General features: G+C 35.7%; 1 pseudogene; it reads right to left on the bottom strand.

Annotated features, from left to right (window-relative positions):
* Positions 1 to 5,698: 5,698 nt before the first annotated feature.
* LOC149544778 (septin and tuftelin-interacting protein 1 homolog 1-like) overlaps positions 5,699 to 24,146 on the bottom strand; it is a 38,652-nt pseudogene continuing 20,204 nt past the window's right edge.

Raw genomic sequence — 24,146 nt, 5'->3', positions numbered from 1 at the left:
ATCAAGAATCTCTACCACTGATCACAACCAATAATAACAATATCCTCAAACATGTACTCCATGTTAGAAACATCATGTAACTCCAAAATCAAGTCAGCAACTAGTGAATCCACACCAACCACATCAGTAGAAATTTGTAACTCCTCAGCAACATATGCCAAAATCACAACACCAGTAATCTCATTACTCACAACAAGATGCTCTACAACACACAACTCATCACCAACAACAACCGGATCATCCATGACCAAGTGCTTTGCAATTTCCATTTCAGACTCAACTAATTGATCATGAAAACCAACCACTTTCCTAACATCAACAAGGTCAGTAACAACCTCCAGTTGTTCTGCAAGTTTTGTATTAGACTTCACAAATTGATCAAAAAAACCAACCTCTTCCAACTCAATTTGTCATGCCACCTTCTCTCATGAGCAAGTCTCTTAACTAGCCAAACAACTCTCTTCCTAATTGGTAGACTCTAGCTCCACTAACATCTACAAAATACCTTCCTCATCTTATCCTTATCTTGATCAACTGAATTAGTTTCAAACTGAGCAACCTTCTCCTTAGCTTGATCAACCAAACTAGCTTCAAATCGAGCATTCTTCTTAGAAAAATTCATCTCTGCCACATCACAGAGATTTTCAATCATCTCCTGGTCCAATCCTCTTAGAGCCATCTTCCAAGATTTTCATAAACCCTCTACAACAAATCTTTCCCATGCTTCTCGTGACAAAACCTAAATTGTTTGCAAGTTGGATCACAACTTGCCACCTCGCATGAACAATCAAAAACCAAATCACAAGCCTAGGAACATGGATCTACAATCCAAAAACTCTCTACAATCATGCCTCAACAAGATAAATCTTCCATCTTTGCATCCATTAATCCATCTATAAGCCCTCTGTAATTGCAAGTCAGAACCATGACCTACCACCTTGCAACCAAGAGATCTAGGACTCTAGAAAGAATAATACACCACCAGATCAAGATCTTCTCAGAACTACTTCTCCAACCCAAGTCCTAGTATAAACTACCACAAATTCATTGATCTATCTATACACTCAGGAAAAACCTTTTCTCTAATACCACCTAATGCAGTGCAAGGTAGGAGAATCCCCAAAGGAGATGTCCTAGCCCCCAACAATATAACCACACAATGGAAACACAACACCAACAAACAACAATGCAAGATTTGATACCAAATTATAATACTTGATTTATAAAATATAACTAATTACATGAAATATGCCTAACTATAAGGCCTTTTGGGTTAGGGCCAAATACAAACAACAACTACAAAATACAATCAATTTTGTAGGATCCAACAAGATCCAACTTACAACCAATCTTGGCTAGCCTAGATCTATAACATAAAAACAATATGGAAGAAACCACCAAGGAAATCTAAACTTGTGCTTGCAAGCCCACCAAGAAATCTCCTTGTTTTCCAGCCATAGCCCTAGCTCTCCTCCAATATCCAAGATCCAAGATCCAAATGAATCACAATCCTACTGTAAACTGCCTCACATTCGGTGCTCTGTCCACAGACTTAGGAAAACTTTCCCTTCAACTACTCTCACATTCACTCCTCTTTTAAATAAATGACTAAAAGACTCCAAAAGACCCCTACTTATACCAATCTAAGCCACAACTCATCCCAAAACACAAATTAAATACATATAGATAAATTAAGTGCCACAAGTTGACCTGAAACAATAATTAAATGTCTACAAATTGATATCTGAGTAAAATCATGATATCTCCTAACTCTGATTGAATTAAAACTCATGCTTTGAACTGTAGATATTAGTTTAGATCCTCTACAAATAATTAAATGCAAAAGGGCTGATTCATCAAGAAAAAGTGTGCATCCACTTTGAAAGTTAGGTACATGAAACTATCATGTTGTCTATTAGAAATTGATACTATAGGAGAATTGTCATATCTCCCAACCTATAGAGAGGTAGAACTTGTGCTCTTAACCATAGATATTAATTTAGGAACTCTTCATTCCTTGTAGTGCATAGCCTCTCACTCATTAAGGATAATTAGTTACACATCCTACAATAGGCACATAGAAACTAGAAAAATGCAGTTCCAATAACAAGGTAAAAACTGCTCAAACTTCCACTCAATCCGTCCAATCACTATGCAATCATGAGGAAATGTTCCCCAATGTGTCTCCAACACATATAGCTTCACAAAAATCCCATATTGATGCTCCTACATCAAATCATATACATTTAAGACTATTATTTTCTTTAAAATTATACTGTATATTTGTTATCACTAAAAAACAAATATAGATCTCTGATAGTTATCTTTTTTAATTTCAAGATCTTTATATTTAATGTGAAGAGTTTCCACTATTGGATAATGGAATAGCCATAATGTGGAGCAACATAGCTCATGGATTTTTCCACCAAATTATATTTTTATTATATTTTTTTCCTTAAAAAATATTATAGGTGAATTTTCTTTTGATTTTCTATACATTTAATAATTTGTCACTTCTCATTTGAAGTAAATTTCTATTCTGAGATAGAGACATATATCATAAGGATGGACATTCCAATTTTGATCATCATACTTTCAAAGCTGATTTCCTTATCAAATTAATGAAACTACTTGCAACTGACACCCTAATTTTCTACAACTTACTTGATCAGCCATTCACTCAGCCATCTTTCTCATAACCCACCATAGTACACAACCCTTGTTTGAGGTTTATATCTTAGTCCCTCTTGGGTTTTGAACCTCATTGAACCTATTTCAAAATGGTTCCATTAGTTCAAGTAGGTTCATATGCTCATAATTCCAACATCCTAGGTAGTTTAGTGGTTTCAATGTTCAGAAGACTCTTCGCTTGGATCAGAGTATTGGGATTCAAAGACTCTGTAATTTAGATTGAATATGCATTTCAATTCTCCATTGGGGAAATAATCATATTTAATTCCTTAATTTGGGATGTAGTAATGAGGTTTTTAGCTCAGGCCATGGGAGATCATTTGAGTTGTGAACGTAAAATTGGGAACATTTGAGCTAGAAATAACATCTAATATTTTGTAAGTCTCTCTCCTCTAAAGACCCAATACATGGATTCATTATAATCATGAGTAGACTCATACCAAACTAAGTATGCAAAAATATGTACTTGTAGATTATATTATCTCTTGGTGATTGAGTAAAGATCAAACATAGTTTTCCAAGATGATAAAATTATATATGTAGATGTATGTATGTATGTATCTCTGCATCTCATTGTCATGCCCTTGTGATCTCTGTATATGTATGTATGTATATATATATATATATATATATATATATATATATATATATATATATATATATATATATATATATATATATATATATATATATATATATATATATATATATATATATATATATATATATATATATATATATATATATATATATATATATATATATATATATATATATATATATATATATATATATATATATATATGTATGTATGTATGTATGTCTATATATATATACATACATACATACATACATAGACACACACATGTGTGTGCACATATGTATTTATACACATACATATACATAAAGAGAAGCTACTCTAATCACTTGCTGAGGGAAATATAAAGAGATACATGTTTAGAAGGAAAAGAAAAGAACATTTACATAGGTAGTTCTTCTCCCCTTGAAGAAAATTGTAGAGCAAGCACTACTACATTTGGGCCTACATTACACCACCGTAACAAATTGCAAAAAATAAAATGAAAATCACCACAAATTACACCATCGTCACAAATTGCAATTGTAATTTAACCGCAAATATTGTAGTGCAAAAGGCATAGAGATCACAAGGGCATGGCATGGAAACAAAATTGTAGAGAAAGGGCATGGTGATCACAAGGGCACGACAACAAAATGTAGAGATCAGAAGGGCACAACAATGAAATGCAATGACCACAAGGGCATGGCAATGAAATTGTAGATCTCCACTTATCTCCACCAAGGTTAGGACAACAAAATGTAGAGATTATAAGTGCACAATAATGAAATGTAGTGATCACATGGGCATGATAGTGAAATCTCCACCAATATTTTTAGCTTAGAGCTCTCCACCAACATTTAGAGATCTCCACCCTTGGTCGGAGCTCTCCACCCTCTTTTATGCATAGCTCTCTACAATCAAAACAAATGGGGAATGACTTATGTTGTGTTTTTTTTTTTTTTATATCTAAAATCATATTCTCATTGTGTTGTAACTATGGCATAGGTCTTTGATCCTTGATAGCTTTCATTTCAACATTTTTGCATTCAAGTTTTTAAGTTTCCTCTTGATCTATAAATGGATCGAGACTAATTGCAGTATTGAATGCTTAAAAAATAATCAAATTAGTGGAATTCTTAATACATTTATACATAAATGAATTTAAGCACTAAAAATTTCAAGTGAGAAAAAAAATTGAGAGAGAAGAAGATAGAAAGTGCAAACAAAGTTTGATTACAGAGTTCACCACAAAGGTGACTATGTCTCCAAGTCAACTCCAATAGAGTACGATAGATCAAATTAATCTCCAAAAATCAATTACAATTATGCACCAAGATCATTTCCTCTAGCACTTTGACAGGATAACAATTCTCCGAAGTATGAAATGGCTCCAAAAAATCTCCTAGAAAAATCTCCCTAATCCTTCAAAACTTCACCATCTAGATCAATTGAATGTCTATCAAGACCTCTCTCCATTTCATGTTTTCAAAATAACCTACCCCCATCCTTTTTATAGGTAAAATTTTCCTAAATTAGGCCAAAAACCATATATTTTAAAAATAGGCCCCTTTAACAAAAATATTTTCTAAATACCCCTTTTGTCTTTTATAATTTTGCATTATAACAATTTGGGGTAAAAAAAACAAAACAATACATAACCATAAAAGCCTATTTAAAAGGGTGGTGGCATTTAGTTAAAGCTTAAATAAAAATAATCCACTTAGATTTTAGAAACTATTCAACCACCAATTTTAGTGGGCTGCAGGTTGCAAGTTCAATTCCCATTGTTGCCCACTATTTTTCCAACCTACCGGCGGTTAACACTCAAATAGAAAATTTGTTATATGGTTGTTAAGAAGTCTACACGGCCTAGTGGCAAAGAGGAAAAGTAGGAAATGGGAGGTTCAAGGTTCAAACCTCCTTAACCAATTTTTAAACAACCAAATTTGCATGAAGGAGCTTGAAGTGCCATGTGGCACTATTTTATTTGCACACATCTTTAACATATGTCATCACCTAATTGGAAAAGCTTCTAATATCATGATGACATCATCATTATTATGTTTTGCCTCCAAAATTCAAATTGTCATAACTTCATATGAGCTCTGTTTCTAATGAAACAAGTGCCGTTGGAAAGTTTTCATCAGGCTCTTCATTTTGAAATCCATTGTTGACCACTTTCGAGATGGTCTAATTTTGCCCCTTAGCTAGCTCTTTGGTCTACCTATGGACCAGAACTTTGACCAAGCATAACTTCTGCATCCAAACTCTATTTTTGTCTGTTCAAGTTGCATTGGAATTAGGACACCAAGATCTTTCTAATTGTGCAAATTTTGGAGAGAAATGGGACACTTCAATTTTCACTGAAAAATATCCATCGGATCACCTCTTCATTATATGTTTGGTTTATCAATGACTTCCAATAATTCAATTATAGTGCATCTCAACTAGCTTCTACAATGATGCAATCGCCCATCTATCTACAAATTATGCAAGAACTTCTTGTTTTATAGAATCTAAATAGATACTAAGAGTTCCAAATCCATAAAACTGAAGACCATCATGCATGTGTCCCACTTTAGGGAAAAACTAGATGTCATGTTCTTGTGTATATATTTGAATCACTTCCTTCAAACTCAACTGAGGTACACCCATGGAATTATTTAGGTGAATATGATTTCCCATAGAAGCTAAGGCTTGTTGTTGAGCATATGCTACTAGTGCCTATTGCTACTAAAGTGCCTAAAATTAGCACTGCTCTATCACCCTAAGATAGCTTAAATTCTCTCTAGCCCCAATTTATTCCATAATCGTACCCTCTATAGCTTGATTTATCATTTCGAGGGATAAATTTAGCTAACTTCTTATCCTCTCATTAGAAAGAAGCTTAGAGAAAAATAGTCCTTTCCACCCTATAAACCACTTTGTTACTTCATTAAAATTAGGACTTGAACAATGCCAATGATACAAAACCTACTGCCAGTTTGGAAAAAATGATGCCTCCAACATTGCAACCATATGATAAATGGGAATAGCACATGTCTAAGCCATAACCTAGTTAAATTGGTCTAGTTTTTGATTAGTTGGATTGATTACAAATTCTTGTATATTTGTCATTAGATTAGGCATGGTAAAACGAACAATAAGTTGTTCCTAGCTAGGAAGATCAAATATAGTTTTCTAAGGTGATAAAATTGCATATGAAAATGCATCACTTGCATGCTAGGCATGAAGTGCATTTCCCAATTTATAATGAATGGTTGTATATAAAGGATCCATATGCTAGCCTAATAATGGAAACCAAGGATGTAACCATGCATGTATTGGTATGCTCTCCCTGTGAGGATCCCAAGTATCCACTACTACTATTAATTTGGGCATCATTATATGATCCATAATGTTATGAAGTACTGGAGCTTGTAGTAACTTCTCCCATGTCTCCAAAAAATGTAGCATAGGTTCAAGGTCCCTTGGCTCCCAAGAATTTGTAGCAGCTATTCTCATTGCTGGAAGAATAACTTTAGTGAAGAGTTGAGTGTAAGGAGTTGAAGAAGCAAGTTCTACTTCTGTCTAAATACTATAATCATGAGGCTCATTCCCTTGTAGAAGCCTCTACCACAATGACATTACCTCTAAATGATGCAAAGGATGTTGAAGTGGTTCCCAACCTTGAAACACTCTTGTAAGCAATGGCAAAGCAAATGCATATGCAATACATATATTACTATTATTTATGTATATGTATATATGTATGTATATACATATATATACGTACACACACACACACACACATGTGTGTGTGTGTGTGTACATACATAAACACAAATATATGTGATGGGGACACAACCCAAGCATAGAATGGACACAATAGGAAAGGAAAAAAATTATTAACTATGAAAATATGCTAGTATTCTTAGTGCAAAGATAAAGACTCCAAAACATGCCCTATGGGCTTACAATAGCATAAATCTGAAGATAATTTCTTCTCCCAATACCTTCTTTCAAACTCCACTCCGAACTACCTTTTACAATGCCAGAAATGTCCTTAAATAGACCCCAAAGGTTAAGGATTAGGAATACATTCTAGAAAGTGCTAGTTGGCATCCACCAACCAAATAGAAGGCTCTAGAAGTCGCATTAGAAGTTGGTGCAAAACTAGAAGAATCCAAAAATGGTAACTGAACTTTCGGGAGGCATAACTTTTGAACCGTAGCTCTGATTGACAGACCGTTTACATTTTTGGAAAGCTCTCAAAGTTCTCTATAGCCCTATGGACAAGTGTAGCTTTTCCACCATTTTTCAGCCCTGTAAAAGATCATTTAATGCCCTAAAATTGACTTTGAAGCATTCTTATGAGGTCTCCAAAAACTGAAAAACTGTGATAACTATCAAACCGTGCAACCTTTTGACTTGATTATTTTTTTGGAATATTCTAAATTGAAATTTTAATCCTCCCTCCAATTTACAACTTTTAATCCATCCTAATTATGGATCAATTACTTATTCCTATTTTTTTGGCATTTACATATATCCCAAGGTGCTCAAATACTCTAACCTAGAACATTGATAGTGGAACTATGAGAGTTGGAACCTTTATTTGACCCAAATGGGTATCCAAAAATGAAAACACATGAAACAGAAACTAAGTCTAAGTACATTTTTTTTGGTGACACAGGATTGCCTTTATACCTCTAGATGCTCCTGCATCAGACACCCAGAGTAGATTGAAAAGTGACCCTGTCACGTAATGGATGGTAGAGGAAATCCCAAATGGGAAACCTCAGCTACTAATATCCAAGTTGAGTCCTCAATTGGTTGGCCTTTCCACTTAACCAGATACTCTTCATACTACCTATTTCTATTACTCCTACCCACACGATGATCTAGAATATTTTCTATCTCCTCCTTCTTAGAAGTGGGAATTGGACATGGCTCTAACATCAACTCCTCATTTGCACCATCATCATGATACACTGTCAAGTCTGCAATGTTGAAGATAGGAGAAATGTGAATTCCACCTGGCAACTCCACCTCATATGCATTTCCTAAGTCGTGTTTCTTCAGAATTTTGCAGGGGCCGAATTTCTTCATCTTCAGCTTGTTGTAAGTACCTGCTGGAAATCTCTCCTTTCTTAAGTGTACTATGACTAGATCCCCTACTTGGAACTCCTTATGTCTTCTCCTTTGATCGGCCCTAGCTTTATACTATTGATTCATCTTGATAATGTGTGCCTGGACCTCCTCATGTTGGCGCTTGATATGTTCAACAAACTCTTCTACTTTAGCTCTTTTCCTCTCCCCTTGCTCCATCTTCCTCAATTGTATTGTAGTCCTTGGGCTACTCCCATATACAATTTGGAATGGTGATTTACCAGTACTCCTATTTATAGAGTTATTGTAAGCAAATTTTGCTTGTGGTAGAATCAAATCCCATCCTTTGGACTTATCCCCAACTAAACATCTCAGCAAATTGCCCAAACTTCTGTTTACCACTTCTATCTGGCCGTCAGTTTGTGGATGATGTGTGGAACTGAATTTCAAGTCCGTTCTCAACTTCTTCCACAATGTTCTCTAGAAATACCCCACAAATTTAGTGTCTCTATTAGAAACTATACTCTTTGGGAGGCCATGTAGTCTTACCACCTCTTTGAAAAACAAGTCTGCAATATAGACAACATCATGAGTTTTATGGCATGGAATGAAATGTGCCATTTTGGAGAACCTATCAACCACCACAAATACTGAGTCATTACCCCTTTGTGTCCTCGGCAATCCAAGAACAAAATCCATACTTATGTCCTCCCATGGTTTTGATAGAACAAGCAATGGCTGATAAAGTCCAGTATTGTGACTAAATCCCTTGGCCACTTGACAAATCTTGACAACTCTATACAAACTTCTTCACATCTTGTGAAATTTGAGGCCAAAAATAATGTTCTCTAAGAATGGAAATGGTCTTATCTTGACCAAAATGTCATGCCATCCCTCCACTATGTTTCTCCTTAATCAGATTTTCCCTCATGGAACTCCTTGGAATACACAATTGACTGCCCTTGAACAACATACCATCCTAAATCAGATAGTCTAACCACTTAGTTCTGTCTACAACAATAGGTTCTTAAGCTTTCCATGCTTCAGCAAAATTAGGATCATTAGGGTACAGATTCTTGAGTTTATCAAACCCAACTACTTCAACCTGCATTACTGTAAGAAACAACTATCTCCTACTTAATGCATCTACAACCCTATTAGATTTTCCACTTCTATGCTTCAACACAAATGTATAGCTCTACAAGAACTCTACCCACTTCATATGCCTCTGATTCAATTTACCTTGGCTATTTAGATACTATAATGCCTAGTGATCAGTATATAAAACAAATTCCTTTGGCAATAAATAATGCCTCCATTTCTTTAAGGCCTGAACTATTGCATAGAACTCTTGATCATAAATAGAATACTTCTTTTTCACATCATTCAATTTTTTACTAAAATAAGCAATAGGCTTACCTTCTTGGCTTAATACAGCCCCAATAGCACTACCACTAGCATCACAATCCACCTAGAACACCTTGCTAAAATCAAGAAGTGTCAACACAGGTTGTTCTGTCACCTTCTTCTTCAGCAATTCAAAACTTCTTGTAGCTGCCACGGTCTATTTGAACTCTTTTCTATCCCCTCTTATTGTGTCAGTTAGGGGTACACATATGCCACTGAAATTCTTAATGAGCTTCCTGTAAAAACTAACCAGACCATGAAATGATCTCACCTCAGTAGTAAACCTTGGAGTAGGCCATTCCAAGATGGCTTTTACCTTCTCTGGATCCATTTTGAGAACTTTAGGTGATACAACAAACCCCAAGTAGACTAACTCTTTTTAGCAAAGCTACACTTCTTCAGATTAATTGATAGTTTCTCTTCCCTTAACCTTTCAAGGACACTATGAATATACAATAAATGTTCTTCCAAAGTCTTGCTGAAAATGAAAATATCATCCAAATAGACAATAACAAATTTTCCCAAGAACTTCTTAAGTACCTCATTCATAAGCCGCATGAAGGTGCTTGGGGTGTTCGTCAATCCAAAGGGCATGACTGGCCACTCATAAAGACCCTCCTTGGTCTTGAAGGTAGTTTTCCACTCATCTCCTTCTCGAATCCATATCTAATGATAGCTAGTCTTCAGATCTATCTTTGTGAAGTACTGAGCTCCACTCAAGCAATCCATAAGATCATCCATTCTTGGAAAAGGAAACCAATACTTGATGGCTATCCTATTTATAGCTCGAGAGTCCATACACATTCTCCACTCTCCATCCTTCTTTGGTGCTAGTACTACAGGTACTGCACATGGACTCAGGCTCTCTTGAATCAAACCCTTCTTCAATAGTTCCTGAACCTATCTGTTTAGCTCCTCAATTTTAGTAGGACTCATCCTATAAGCTGGCTTGTTAATAAAACTAGCTCTAGGGATTAAATCTATCTGATGACTAATTTGCCTTACTGGTGGCAGTCCTTCTAGAACATTATTAGAAATGATATCTCTAAACTCACTTAATAAATCTAAAACTTCAAGTGGTATTTCACTACTACCTTCCTTATCTTTTCTAGGAATCAAAGCATAGCACATACGATGATGTTTCATGCCATCTAAAAATTTTCTTCCATCAACAAGACAGATCCTAGAACTACTCAATACCTTTTCACCTTCCTTTACCATGGGCTTCAGTTTGTGGCGAACTCCATCCTTTGTTTGAGAGTATGTGTTTGAATGACCATCATGTACTACATGCCTATCAAACTGCCATGGTCTTCCCAACAATAGATGGTAGACATCCATTGGAATAATATCACAGAGAACTTCATCATGGTAACTCCCAATTTTGAACTTCACTAAACATTGTTCACTTACCAGGATCTTATGATCATTCTTCACCCAAGCAATCCAATAGGGTTGGGGGTGTTTCTCCCTCTTGAGCTTCAACTTAAAGACCATCTCTTCTGACACCAAGTTGTCAATGCTACCACCATCAATGATCACATCACAACATTTATTCTCACATTTGCACCTGGTACGAAATAGACTCCTCCTTTGTCCCCATTATATCTCCCCACTTAGTAGAACCCTTTCATTTAGTAAAGTCTCTCCTCTTTCTACATCCTCTAAATGTGATAACTGTGCATCCTTATCCACATGAACAACCCTAGCTTGGCCCTCAGCTCTCCTATCTATTCTTCCTTGTCATTGAGGGCATTCAAAGGCACGATGGCCTTGTTCATTGTAATGGAAATAGGTACCATGAAAGCCTCCTCTTCTTGAACCTTGTCCATGTATTCTACCTCTTCCTCTCTGATCTCCAAAGTTTTGATCACAGGAGTGGTTGAAATCCTCGTTCCTCTAGCTCCTACTAGTACCCACATCTTCATTTTTCCTTTGGGTCTCATTTCGACCTCCAAATGACCTACCACTACCCCTTCCTCCTTGATCGCACCCTCTTTGTCTCCCTTTAAACTTTTTATTTAGCTTCTCTTCAACTAGTAGGGCAAATTGGTATGCCTCTTCAACGTTGGTCATTCTTACTAGACTTAATTCCTCCTGGATGCTAGGTCGTAACCCAGTAATATAATGAGCAACCTTCTCCTTATTTGATTTTGCATGCCCCACTCTAATCAGAAGTTGATAAAACTCCTCAGTATATTCTTGGACTTATTTTCCTGCTTTCTTTAACCCATGCATCTTCTTAAACAAATCAAGCTCGTAGTCAACAGGAATGAACTGCTTCTTTAGTTTGTCCGCCATGCAATCCCACCTTGTGATCTTCTCCTTTCCTCTTTTATTTCTCTCCAATTGAACCTCTTGCCACCAAATTTTGGCATGGCCTTTTAGTTTGGTCTTTGCAGACTTAACCTTATCTAGATCCCTGATATCCTCATACTCAAAGTACTCTTCCAGTTCATTAATCCAGTCGATCAACTCATCTGGTTTCAGATTTCCTGAAAATACACCCACATCAATTGTAGGTCTTTTCCCAAATGTATTAATGGCCCTAAAAAGCCTCTCCTCTACCTGATTCAAAACTTCCCCTTCAAGTTCCCCTTCTAGTCCAATTTCTTCTTCTTCATTGTCATCCTCACTTTTGTCACTTGCAGTAACATTTGTTCCTCTACAGAGCTCCTCCTACAATGCTTGAACCTGCCTTTGGAGGGCTCTAACCTCCTCAAGATTAATATCTCTAGCCCTTCCACCAAACTCTCTTTGTGGATGCATCTTCTTAATTCAAACTTACAACCACACAGTCTTGGTGCAAACTGCCTCACAGTCGGCGCTCTGTCTACACACTCAGGAAAATCCGTTCTAATACCACTTGATGGGGACACAACCCAAGCACATAATGGACACAAAAGGAAAGAGAAAATTTTATTAACTATGAAAATATGCTAGTACACTTAGTGCAAAGAAATAGACTCCAAAACATGCCCTATGGGCTTACAATAGCATAAATCTAGAGATAATTTCTTCTCCCAATACGTTCTCTCAAACTCCACTCCAAACTGCATTTTACAATGCCAGAAATGTCCTTAAATAGACCCCAAAGGTTAAGGATTAGGAATAAATTCTAGAAAGTGCTAGTTGGCATCCAGCAACCAAATATAAGGCTCCAGAAGTCATGTTAGAAGCCGGCACAAAACTAGAAGAATCCAGAAATGGTAATCAAACTTCTAGGAGGCATAACTTTTGAACCATAGCTTCGATTGACAAACTGTTTATATTTTCAAAAAGCTCTCGAAGTGCTCTATAGTCCTATGGACAAGCTTTGCTTGTCCCCCATTTTTTTTCCCTGTATGAGGTCATTTAATGCCCTAAACCTAACTTTGAAGCATTCTTATGAGGTCTCCAAAAATCAAAAAACTGCGATAACTTTCAAACCATGCAGCCTTTTGACCTGATTCTTTTTCTGGAATATTCTAAATTACAATTTTAATTCTCCCTTCAATTTACACCTTCTAATCTACCATAATTATGGCTCTATTACTTAGTCTTATTTTTTTAGCACTTGCACCTATCCCAATGTGCTCAAATACTCTAACCTAGAACACTGATAGTGGAATTGTGAGAGTTGGAACCTTTATTTGACCCAAATGGGTATCTTGAAATGAAAACACATGAAATAGAAACTAAGTCTAAGTACATCTTTTTTGGTGACATAGGATTGCCCTTATACCTCTAGATGCTCTTGCATCAATATGTTTGCCTATGTATGTATATATATAGATATATCTTGGCACAAGATATTCAAGGAAAATTAGTCCTTTCCACCCTAAAAACCACTTTGTTACTTCATTAAAATTAGGACTTAAACAAAGCCAATGATACAAAACCTACTGCCACTTTGGAAAAAAATGACTCCTCCAACATTGCAACCATATGATAAATGGGAATAACACATGCTTGAGTCATAACCCAGTTAAATTGGTCTAGTTTCTGATTAGTTGGGTTGATTACAAATTCTTATAGAACTATCTTTAGATTAGGTACAATAAAATAAACAATTAGCTATTCCTAGCTAGAAGGATCAAATACAATTTTCCAAGGTAATAAAATTTCATATGTAGATGCATCACTTGAATGCCAGACATGAAGCACATTCCCCAATTTATAATGAATGGTTTGATATAAAGGCTCCTTCTCATTAGCTCTTGTGCCTTAAATTTTGATGATCAAACTTCTAAATATCTACCTCTACCATATCTAAATTTAACTTCACATTGTGTTGTAACTTTGGCATAGGTGTTTGATCATTGATAGCTTCCATTTCAGCATTTCATTTTTCAAGATTGGTCAACACCCTCACTTGCAAACATCTTATGTCAAGCACTTTCTGTACTATTTGATCATCGATAGCTCTAAATGAGGGTAGCGATTAGGGGAGATCTAAGATTTTGTGGAGAGCTCCAAATGTTGGTGGAAACTATATATTTGTAATAGGCCATATGGAGGACTATGTAATATAAATAGAAAAAATAAAAACACAACATTAATCAATCCCCATTTGTTTTGTGTAAATACCATAATCACGAGGCTCATTTCCTTGCAAAAGCATCTGCCACAATGACATTACCTCTAAACTGTTGGTCTCAAACTAGTTTTGACGATTGAGTGTCAACACGCTTAAACAATTTCTAAGAAGATACCGAGTGTTATATAGATGTTAAGCTACAGTATGTGCCAAGCTAGAAATTCAACAAGTGTCAAGTGAACTTTAGGTGCTGAGGAAGATTCAAGTGCCAAGTGACAAGTGATGCTGAGTCACTATGGGTGTTGAGAAAAGTATAGGAGCTGAGCAAGACATAGTTAATATAGGAGCCGAACAAGATAGAAATCCTATATGTGCTCAATCAATAAGTGTCAAGTAACACATAATCAACATATGAGTTTCTCCATTCACAAACTCAGATGTAAACTATTTTTGAGCCAAATCAAGGTGAATCTCAAAGGATCTAAAAGATAAGATCGAATCTTTTACATTCCCTATGTTATCAGCATGCAACCAATTAGAAAAATGGATAAGGCATGCAACCAATAAGAAAAGTGTAAAGATTTGAGTGGGAAAAGAAGGATGAATATTGATCATGGATTCATACCTAACCCTAAGTCTTCAAAGCCTTTATAAGGAGGTTGAAACAACATAATTCATGGATGAGTGAGAGTTGTATGGAAGAATGCTAGTGAAGTTAAAAGGGGTATAAAGACTTAGAGAAGGAACAATATTGCAGAATCCAATTGGTTAGAATAGAACATTAGCACTATGAATAGAGTTGTATTAGATCAGGATAGATTAGATCAGATTGAGTAGAACAAGGATCTAGAATCAACAATATAAGATTGTAAGTCATTAGGTCAACACATTCTAATACTATCTAGCCATTGTATTAGGAATGGAAATCCTATGGAGATAGGTTGGTTTAACAGCCATGTTGTAAACCTTTAACAAGGTGATAAATCCTTCAACAGGGTAACATTCCAAGTGAGTGTTTGTAAATCTTCTAACCAAGTCACTTTTAACAGGGTGTAAAGCCTTTAATAGGGTAGGCCTTTCACAGGGTAGACCATTGGAAGTGGTCAAACTTTGTAACCTTAATTAGTTACATATTGCTGCAGTGATAATTTGTGGATGTCATCCCCACCCCAATTTTAGCTTCTCATTTTGGAGGGTTTCTAGATGACCAAAATCTTGTGTTATCTATTTTCATGCATGTCCTTACTTTCATGTTTATTAGATATGTTAGATGCATGTGAATAATCTCAATTAAAATTTTTAGAAGTTAAATATTGTTACTTTTGATTCACCCCCCTCTTAGAAGTAAATTTTCCCACTTGTAAATTCCAACAATTGGTATCAAAGCCTAATTCTCACAAGGAGAAGCCTTATAGCTTGGAGAAAAATATCTAGAAATGGAAGTCTACAAACTTGGGAAGATCATAGAAAACTAGGTGATTGACATACAACTCGTTCTACATACTTTGGAAGAAGCTAGAGAAGAACTCAGAAAATCCTTAAAGAGAAGAAGAGAAATTGCCATAGCTAAGAATGATACACAATACAAGGAGATTGACACCTCAAAAGTATTTCCAAATTGAAATTCCAAATAATTTGATGCAAGAATAGTAGACCTGATGGAGAAGAATAGAGCTCAAGCAAAAGAGATCAAAACTCTCAAACTTGAACAAGAATTATAAGCCATGATGCTTTATGAAGTGACTGAGAAGAAGAAAAGAGCCATTGAAGATAAGGCTATGATAGAAGAAGATAAGAACATATTGGAAGAAAAGTTAATTGAGCTTTCAAGAATTTCCAACATGTATGTAGACACCCTAAGTCAAATGATGAATGCACATCATGAACTAAATGTCAAGGACATTGAGATATCCACACTAAAAATGCAAAATGAAGAACTACAAAATGACCTAAAAAGAGAGAAGGAGATTTTAGAGAGATTCAACAAACCTAATGAGGCTATCAAGTACTTTGAACAACTATTGAAATCACCAAGAGCCAACATTGACACTTCAAGACTAGGATACACCAACACTGAAAAAGGAGAATCATCCAAGATTGCAGAAGAAAGAAGTGACAAAGGTAAGAACACTAAACCTACTTGTTATTTTTATGGTAAAAAGGGACATACCTCTAATGTATTCAGAAGTAGGAAACCCAAAAACATGGATCACTGTCAAAAGTGCAACAAGCAGGGGCATCAGGCATATGATGATAGGACTAGAACTATTAGGACACCAAGATTTGAAGGTCACTGCTACAATTGCAAGAAGTATGGACATAGAGCTTTTGAGTGTAGATCAAATCCTATGTATCAACCAAAAAGGTCAAACAATCATGGACAACACTACCATTAGGACTACAACACTAGGCTAAGCTGTCACTATTGTCAAGAGTACGGACACATCCCACAAAATTGCATAAGAACACATTTCAATGGAAACTATAGCAAATGGTTGAGTCAAACCACATGCTTTAGTTGTTTGAAGACTAGTCATATCAGAAAAAATTGTCCAACAAGGTCAAAGGCACCCAATTTAGAGTTCAACAAAGGAAAAGGAAAGGTAGATGTTGAACACATTAGAGGAGAAATGAACAAGACATGGAAGAAGAAAGATGGAAGCATCACATCCAATGAAGGGATCACTTCACCCAAAAGGCCAAGTGGTCACACTTCATCCAACTAAGAAAAAGAAGGTATGTGGGACTGATATACAAAGCTTTATCATACATTAGTTCAAAGACAAGCAAGTACTGGAAAAGGAGAGATCAACATGAATAGAGATGCAAAGTTAAATTTTCAAGTTTTTACAAGAGTTGTCTTCATATGCCGAGTAAAATCCCAGTACATGCCAAGCTATTTGTCAAAGTTAGTAGAAGCCAAGTGATTAGTTGTAGCCAAGTTGGTAGTGGATACCAAGTAAGGGAAACTCCAGTGTATGCTGTGTTTGAAAACCAATGGAAGCTGAGTAAAGTATAAAAGCTTAAGAAGCTGAGTGGGAAATTGTAAATGCACTAAGCATTAATGCTATGAAATAAGGGTATATGATCACATTTTGAATCATTTTCCCCCATCGCAATCAAAGAGCAAAGAGGAAGAAGATAGCTGAACAATTTCCAAGTAGAGTTTGAAGCATTTGAGCAAATTTCTACCAAGACTCAACATAGTTTCATCGAATCCAAGGTATTTATACTAGTGCCAAGCTACACAGTTTTAAATTGTCTTCGTGTTTAAACCCCTGTTTGAAGAAATGGCCTCTAGTTCTAGGATACCTTAGGAGAAAGAGCTATTTGAAGTCCAATTAGTGTCGAATGAAGTTAAGCAACCAGATTTTTGACCTATCCCTAAAGTTGCCTACAAGAATAACCCAACCGGAGCCCTATCCAGAATTCCTCCTAAGGTGCTAATGGTGCAAGCTGTTAGGAGATGTTATAACTGTAAAATAGTGCTATAGGAGATATGGAGATTAGAGAGGCTTATGATAGATTATGTGAGAACGAAGTCTCAAAGGAAGAATTCCAAATTGTTGAGAAGAAGGGTTTAACTCGTGCCCTAGAATTTCCTACTATCTTTAAAGCTGAATGGATTAGAATTGTGTTGAGTAGGATTCATGATGGAAGTTTGTGGTTAGAAGATGGCCCAGTCAAAATATCAAAAAGGATTGTTCATAGGGTTATAGGGTATCCAACCCTAGATCGGCCTAAGACCCTTAGAAGTGACTCTAAGAAAGCTGTTGAGAAGAACATAGGAGCCAAATGGAACAAGAGAGGCATGACCATAGACACTATTAAGGATCCTCTTGTTGATTTTTCTATTAGAGTCATATCCCACATGTTTTATCAATCTAGCAGACTCAACAGTGTTCCATGCATTGCACTGGATGTTGGCTATAAACTAGTTTAAAAGGATAATACCTATTACCTACAAAACTACAACTACAACAAATCAATGAAAATCTTGGAGCTATAAGAAGAACAAAGGGAGCCCAATGTAAATTTGGTGCAATTTTTATTTGTATATTTTTCTATATACAAAATGAACTTCCATCCTTTGGAAAAGTTAGTTGGAAAATAAACAGGTCCATTGTAGCCCAAGTGAATGAATATATTGAACAAATGGGGGAAAATTTTGAGACATTAATGAATAGTTATTTTGAAGATTTCAAGAATTCAATGAAGTAGAGACTTAGAATTCTAGTCTCACTTGTGGAGAAGCACACAAATGACATTTTTTTTCTTGTTAACATTGACTATACCTACATTCAAATAGCCATACCAAGGGTTAGATGGCTTAGACCTCTTGGGTATGAGATAAACATTGATGAGGCATTTGCAACAATTACAACATTGTTAGCAAAGGAAGTAGATAAGAGTGCACCACATTTTGGTACATATGATGTAGTGAGATCCAAAGTGGATATGGAGCTAAAGATTGCTTCTACATTGAAGAAAAAGGATAAACTAGTGAAGAAGCTCAAAGCCAAATTTGGAGAAGGCACAACAAAGGCTGAAGAAGAAATTAAAGAAGAAGATGAAGAAGAACAGGGCAAGGGCCACTAGCATTAACCCAAGGAATGGGTGAAGATGCTAAAGAAGAAGGAGGTGCTGAGCAGGGAGCACCTAAGGCAAAGTTCAAAAAGAGGAAAGCACAAAAGCAAGTTGCTACACAGCCCAAAGGCAAGAAGAAAACAACCAAGCCAAGCCCAGAAAAGCCTACCACTAGGGTAGATACAAGGTCAACAACAAAGCTGGAAAAAGAGAGAGAAGAAGAGAGCTTCAAAACAAGGAGGGCCAACAAAGAAAAAGAGAAGAAAATATGTGGCACCTCCAAAGTTAGATGAGGAAAGGACAGAATCTAACAATGAACAATTTAGAGTGGTGAGTCACACCACTAAATTTGAATTAGAAAATATTTGTGACAATATTAGAGATAATGCATATTTGTCAGGGCTAAAGGGCATTGATTTTAATAAGTTGACAAGAGAAGAGCAGAATATAGTGGAATAATTAGTCGACATTATGATGGCCAAGTTCAAGAATACTCCACTTGAACTTGATAATACTATTCCTAAGGATCTATACTCCATTGTTGAAAATAAATGGCATTATTGCCTAAAAATGGAGAAAGAAATAAGGGAGTCAACTTTGGCTCATGTAATGCCTAACCTCACTAAGGTCAAATAAGCATGGAAAGAAAGAAAAATGGGACCAAATTTGCACCCAAATACAGAGCCTTCAACATTCTGGAAAACAAGATTGAAGATGTTGTGAAAAAGTCCACACAAATGTGGAAATTGATTTATGGGCTGACTACAATGAAGGAAGGACAAGAAGACCCCTTTGAGGGGAGAAATAATGATGAGAAAGAAGAGGAAAATGAAAAGGAGGAAGAAGGAGAGAAAGATAAGGAAGAAGTTATAATGGAGAAGGAAACACAGAAAGGTGATATGGCAACAGTTGAAGAGAAGCAAAATGAACAAAGTGTGCAAGACACACAACTACCACCACCTAGTCCTCCATGTGCAACACCTACATCTTTAGAAACTATAATTGTAAAGGATGTTCCTAATACTTCAAGTCAGAACATTAACCCATTGACTGTAGAGGATCTTAGAAAGATCCTTCACCAAACAACTTTATAATCACAATTGTGTACTAATACAATTTTGGTGAGTGTAGAGGAACTACAAAATGTAGTAGCTAAGATAACCAAGGAGAAGGTGAATCCACAAGAACCACCTTCACAAACTCCAACAGCTACAAGTGGACAACCACAAGAGAAATAAGCACAAGATGCATCTACTAAGTTTGATTCCATAGTGACAATAACTTCAACTGTCGAGGAGCAAGGAAAGGAGCAAATAGAATAAAGGGATACCTCTGCTCCTACAGCACAAAGTCAAGGTGCACCTCCTTTGATCACTATAATTGATCGAGGTAGAACTAAAGAAGAAAAAGAAGAGGAGAAGACTCCTAAGGAGAGAGAACAAGAGACAATACAAACATTGGTCAATTTTCCTACTATAGGGACTCTTACTAAGTAGCTGAGCACTGATGTAGTACCATTGCAAATATCAGCACTAGGCTCAAGTTCTACCAAGGTAGTGAGGGTACCTCACTATGGAGACCCTACACTTGATGAGGATATAGTCATACCAAGCTATGACTATAAGATAATGAACATGGTGCAAATCAATGAAGTGCAAGAGGCACTAGAGAAGAAGAAAAAGTAGGAGATACTCAGAAATAAGTATAGGCAAAGGCAAGCATTGATAGAAATCAAAGACATTTTTCTAGATGCTTTCAACTTGCAAGTATTTGATGAGACAAATCCTATCATGAAGCAACTGTCTAACATAGTGGACCAGGTACAAAATGAAGACCTACATACCAATGTTAAATTACTTGAATAGTTTGAGAAGAAATTTCAAATGAAGGTCAATGAGATAATATTTGGTGAAATAACACTGTCACAAGTAGAACTAGCTAAAAAGGTAGAGAAAGTGAAAGCAGTACTTGAGAATATATTCTTACTGTACTCCAAATTGTTTGATTCCTCATACTTTACACAAGAGATTAGCTAGAGGATATTGAGCTTGGAAAGGAACCTTAAGATATCTAGCACACAGCTACCCAAGGATCCAGCTCAAAGTGAGAAGCATTTTGCCACAACACTTCACACAAAGAGAATTAGCTATACACATAGCAAATAAGGCTAACACCAAGGCCAAGTTGGATCAAATAAAGTCTACAATAACCCCTCACATGGAAGTTTTGCATAAAGAAATGGCCTATGCAAAGAATTTTTTGAGGAAAGATCCCAATCTTTCTCCATTGGAAGGCCTGGTACACCTTGCAGCAGAGACAACCATCCAACTTAAAGCACTAGAAATTTCCTTAGACAATTGGGATGTCTCTCTAAAAATTATAATGGAGGTAAATAAATCTTTTTTGGCTAAATATTCAATTTATGCATAGGGCCCTTTGACATAAGTGTCAAAAAGGGGGAGAAATACATTTTGAGATAATAAATGAAACCTAAAGGGGGAGATACCCAATATGGGGAGATATAATAATTTGTGGGAGATAATAAAATTTTCAGTTTTGAGGAGAGATAAGGAGATACAGCCAAAAGGATACAAAAACTATAGGGGAAGTGTGTGAAAGGGGGAGCAAAAATAGAGCAAAAATAAAGAAGAAATAGAGTATACAAGGCAGAGATAAAGAGTATCACATTAAATAGCATGAGACAAATCTAGCATAAGGAATTTTGGATACAGAAATGGCACATCAGCTTAGGGGGAGTTACAATAAAAAATTGTATTATACTCATAGAGATCAGATTCATAATGCTTAGTTAAGTGTTTTTGACACTCATGTCAAAGGGGGAGATTGTTGGTCTCAAATTGGTTTTGACAATCATGTGTCAACATACTTAACCAATTTCTAAGAAGATGTAGAGTATAATATAGATGCTAAGCTACAGTATGTGCTAAGCCAAAAATTTAATAGGTGTTGAGTGAACTTCAGGTGTCAAGCAAGATTCAAGTGTTGAGTGACAAGTGGTGCCAAGTCACTATAGCTACTGAGCAAAGTATAGGAGGTGAGCAAGATAGAGTTACTATAGGAGCCGAGCAAGGCAAAAATCCTATATGTGTTGAGCATTAGCAATCAGTAAGTGTCGAGTAACATAGAATCAACATATGAGTTTGTGCCTTCACAAACTCAGATGTAAACCATTTTTGAGCTAACTCGGGATGAATCTTGAAGGATCTAAAAGATAAGATTGAATCTTTTACATTCCCTATGTAATCAACATCCAACCAATTAGAAAAATGGAGAAGGCATGCAACCAATAAGAAAAGTGAAAAAATTTGAGCGGAAAAGAAGGATGAATATCGATCATGGATTCATACCTAACCCTAAGTCTTTGAATCCTTTATAAGGGGTAGATAGACTTAGAGAAGGAACGACATTGTAGAATCTAGTTGGTTAGAATAGAACATTAGCACTAGGAATAGAGTTATATTAGATCAAGAAGGATCAGATCAGATTAAGTAGAACAAGGATCTGGAATCAATAATATAAGATTGTAAGTCATTAGGTCAACACATTCTAATACTTTCTAGCCATTGTATTAGGAATGAAAATCCTATGGAGATAGGTTGCTTTAATAGCCACGTTGTAAACCTTTAACAAGGTGATAAATCCTTTAACGGGGCAACATTCCAAGTGAGTGTTTGTAAATCCTCTAACCAGGTCACTTTTAATAGGGTGTAAAGCCTTTAACAAGGTAGGCCTTTCACATGGTAGACCATTGGAAGTGGTCAAAATTTTTAACCTTAATCAGTTACATATTGCTACAGTGATAATGTGTGGGTGTCATCCCCACCCCAGTTTTACCTTCTCATTTTAGAGGGTTTTTGGGTGACCAAAATCTTGTGTTATCTATTTTCATGCATGTCCTTACTTTCATATTTATTAGAGATGTTAGATGCATATGAATAATCTCAGTTAAAAGTTTTAGAAGTTAAATATTGTTACTTCTGATTCACCCCCCCCCCCCCCTCTCAAAAATAAATCTTCCCACTTGTAAATTCCAACATAAACCATGCAAAAGATGCAAATGTATGTATGTATATATGTATGTGTGTGTGTGTGTGTGTATATATATACATATAGACTAGAAAGAATGGGTAGAGTTAATGTCATTGTTAATGGGTAATATATTTTCCCTACATACATACATTATATATATGCCCATTAACTCTGCATTATTTGTGTGCAAGATTTTGAGGTAAGTCACTTAGCACAGGTTGAGTGGGTTTTATTATTTTATTATTTGGATTTTGGAATATGTATGCAACTGGATTAGTTTTTCTATCATGTTAAGATGCAATAAGAACCTTTAAAAAGATCTCTATATACATACATACATACCTACATGTATATGTATGTATGTATATACATATATATGCATATATATACAAATATATACATACATAGACACACACATGTATGTGTGTGTCTATGTATGTATATATGTGTGTGTTTATGTATGTATATATATGCATATATATAAGTACATACATATATACATACATATACATGTATGCATGTATGTATATATATACAGAGAGATCTTGTGGATTGTGGAGATTAGTAGAGATGTAGGATTTTGTTGCCATGCACTTGTGATTTTTGCATCTCATTCATTTTATTGTACCTAATCTGATGACAGCTCTTCTTGTTTCTTTCTAAAAATATTTAATATGATATATTTTTGTAAAATTTCTTGCAAACTCTGCCCATTTTTTTTGGTCTATATTATTTGTGTGTACGATCTTGAGGTAAGTCACTTAGCACTTTAAAAAAGATCTCTATGTATATATATACATGTATGTATGTATGTATGTATGTATGTGTCCTTGTGATCACTGCATTTTGTTGTCATGCCCTTGTGATCTCTACATCTTGTTGTCATGCCCTTGTGATCTTTGTATATGTATGTATGTATGTACGTACATGTATATACATATGTATACATACATACATACACACACATATGTGTATGTCTATGTATGTATATAAACAAAGAGATCTTGGCACAATAGAAAAATAATAAAACTCACTCAACAAGTAGCATGGCCATAGATGCAATGGAAACACCTATTTGTAAGTATATTCCTCTTTTTCTGTCTCTTATTTTTCATGTGTCTATTTCACTTGAACTATCATTTCTTAGGGGGCATTTTGTAATATTGGATTCATTTTATGTAGGAGGTGATGAGGACATTCCTAGATGTACCCGTGTTAGAT

This window comes from Cupressus sempervirens, chromosome 8 (assembly GCF_028749045.1).
Source record: "Cupressus sempervirens isolate cs-2001-9-10 chromosome 8, ASM2874904v1, whole genome shotgun sequence".
Taxonomy (NCBI): Eukaryota; Viridiplantae; Streptophyta; class Pinopsida; order Cupressales; family Cupressaceae; genus Cupressus; species Cupressus sempervirens.
This window is presented reverse-complemented; position numbering and strand designations above follow the sequence as displayed.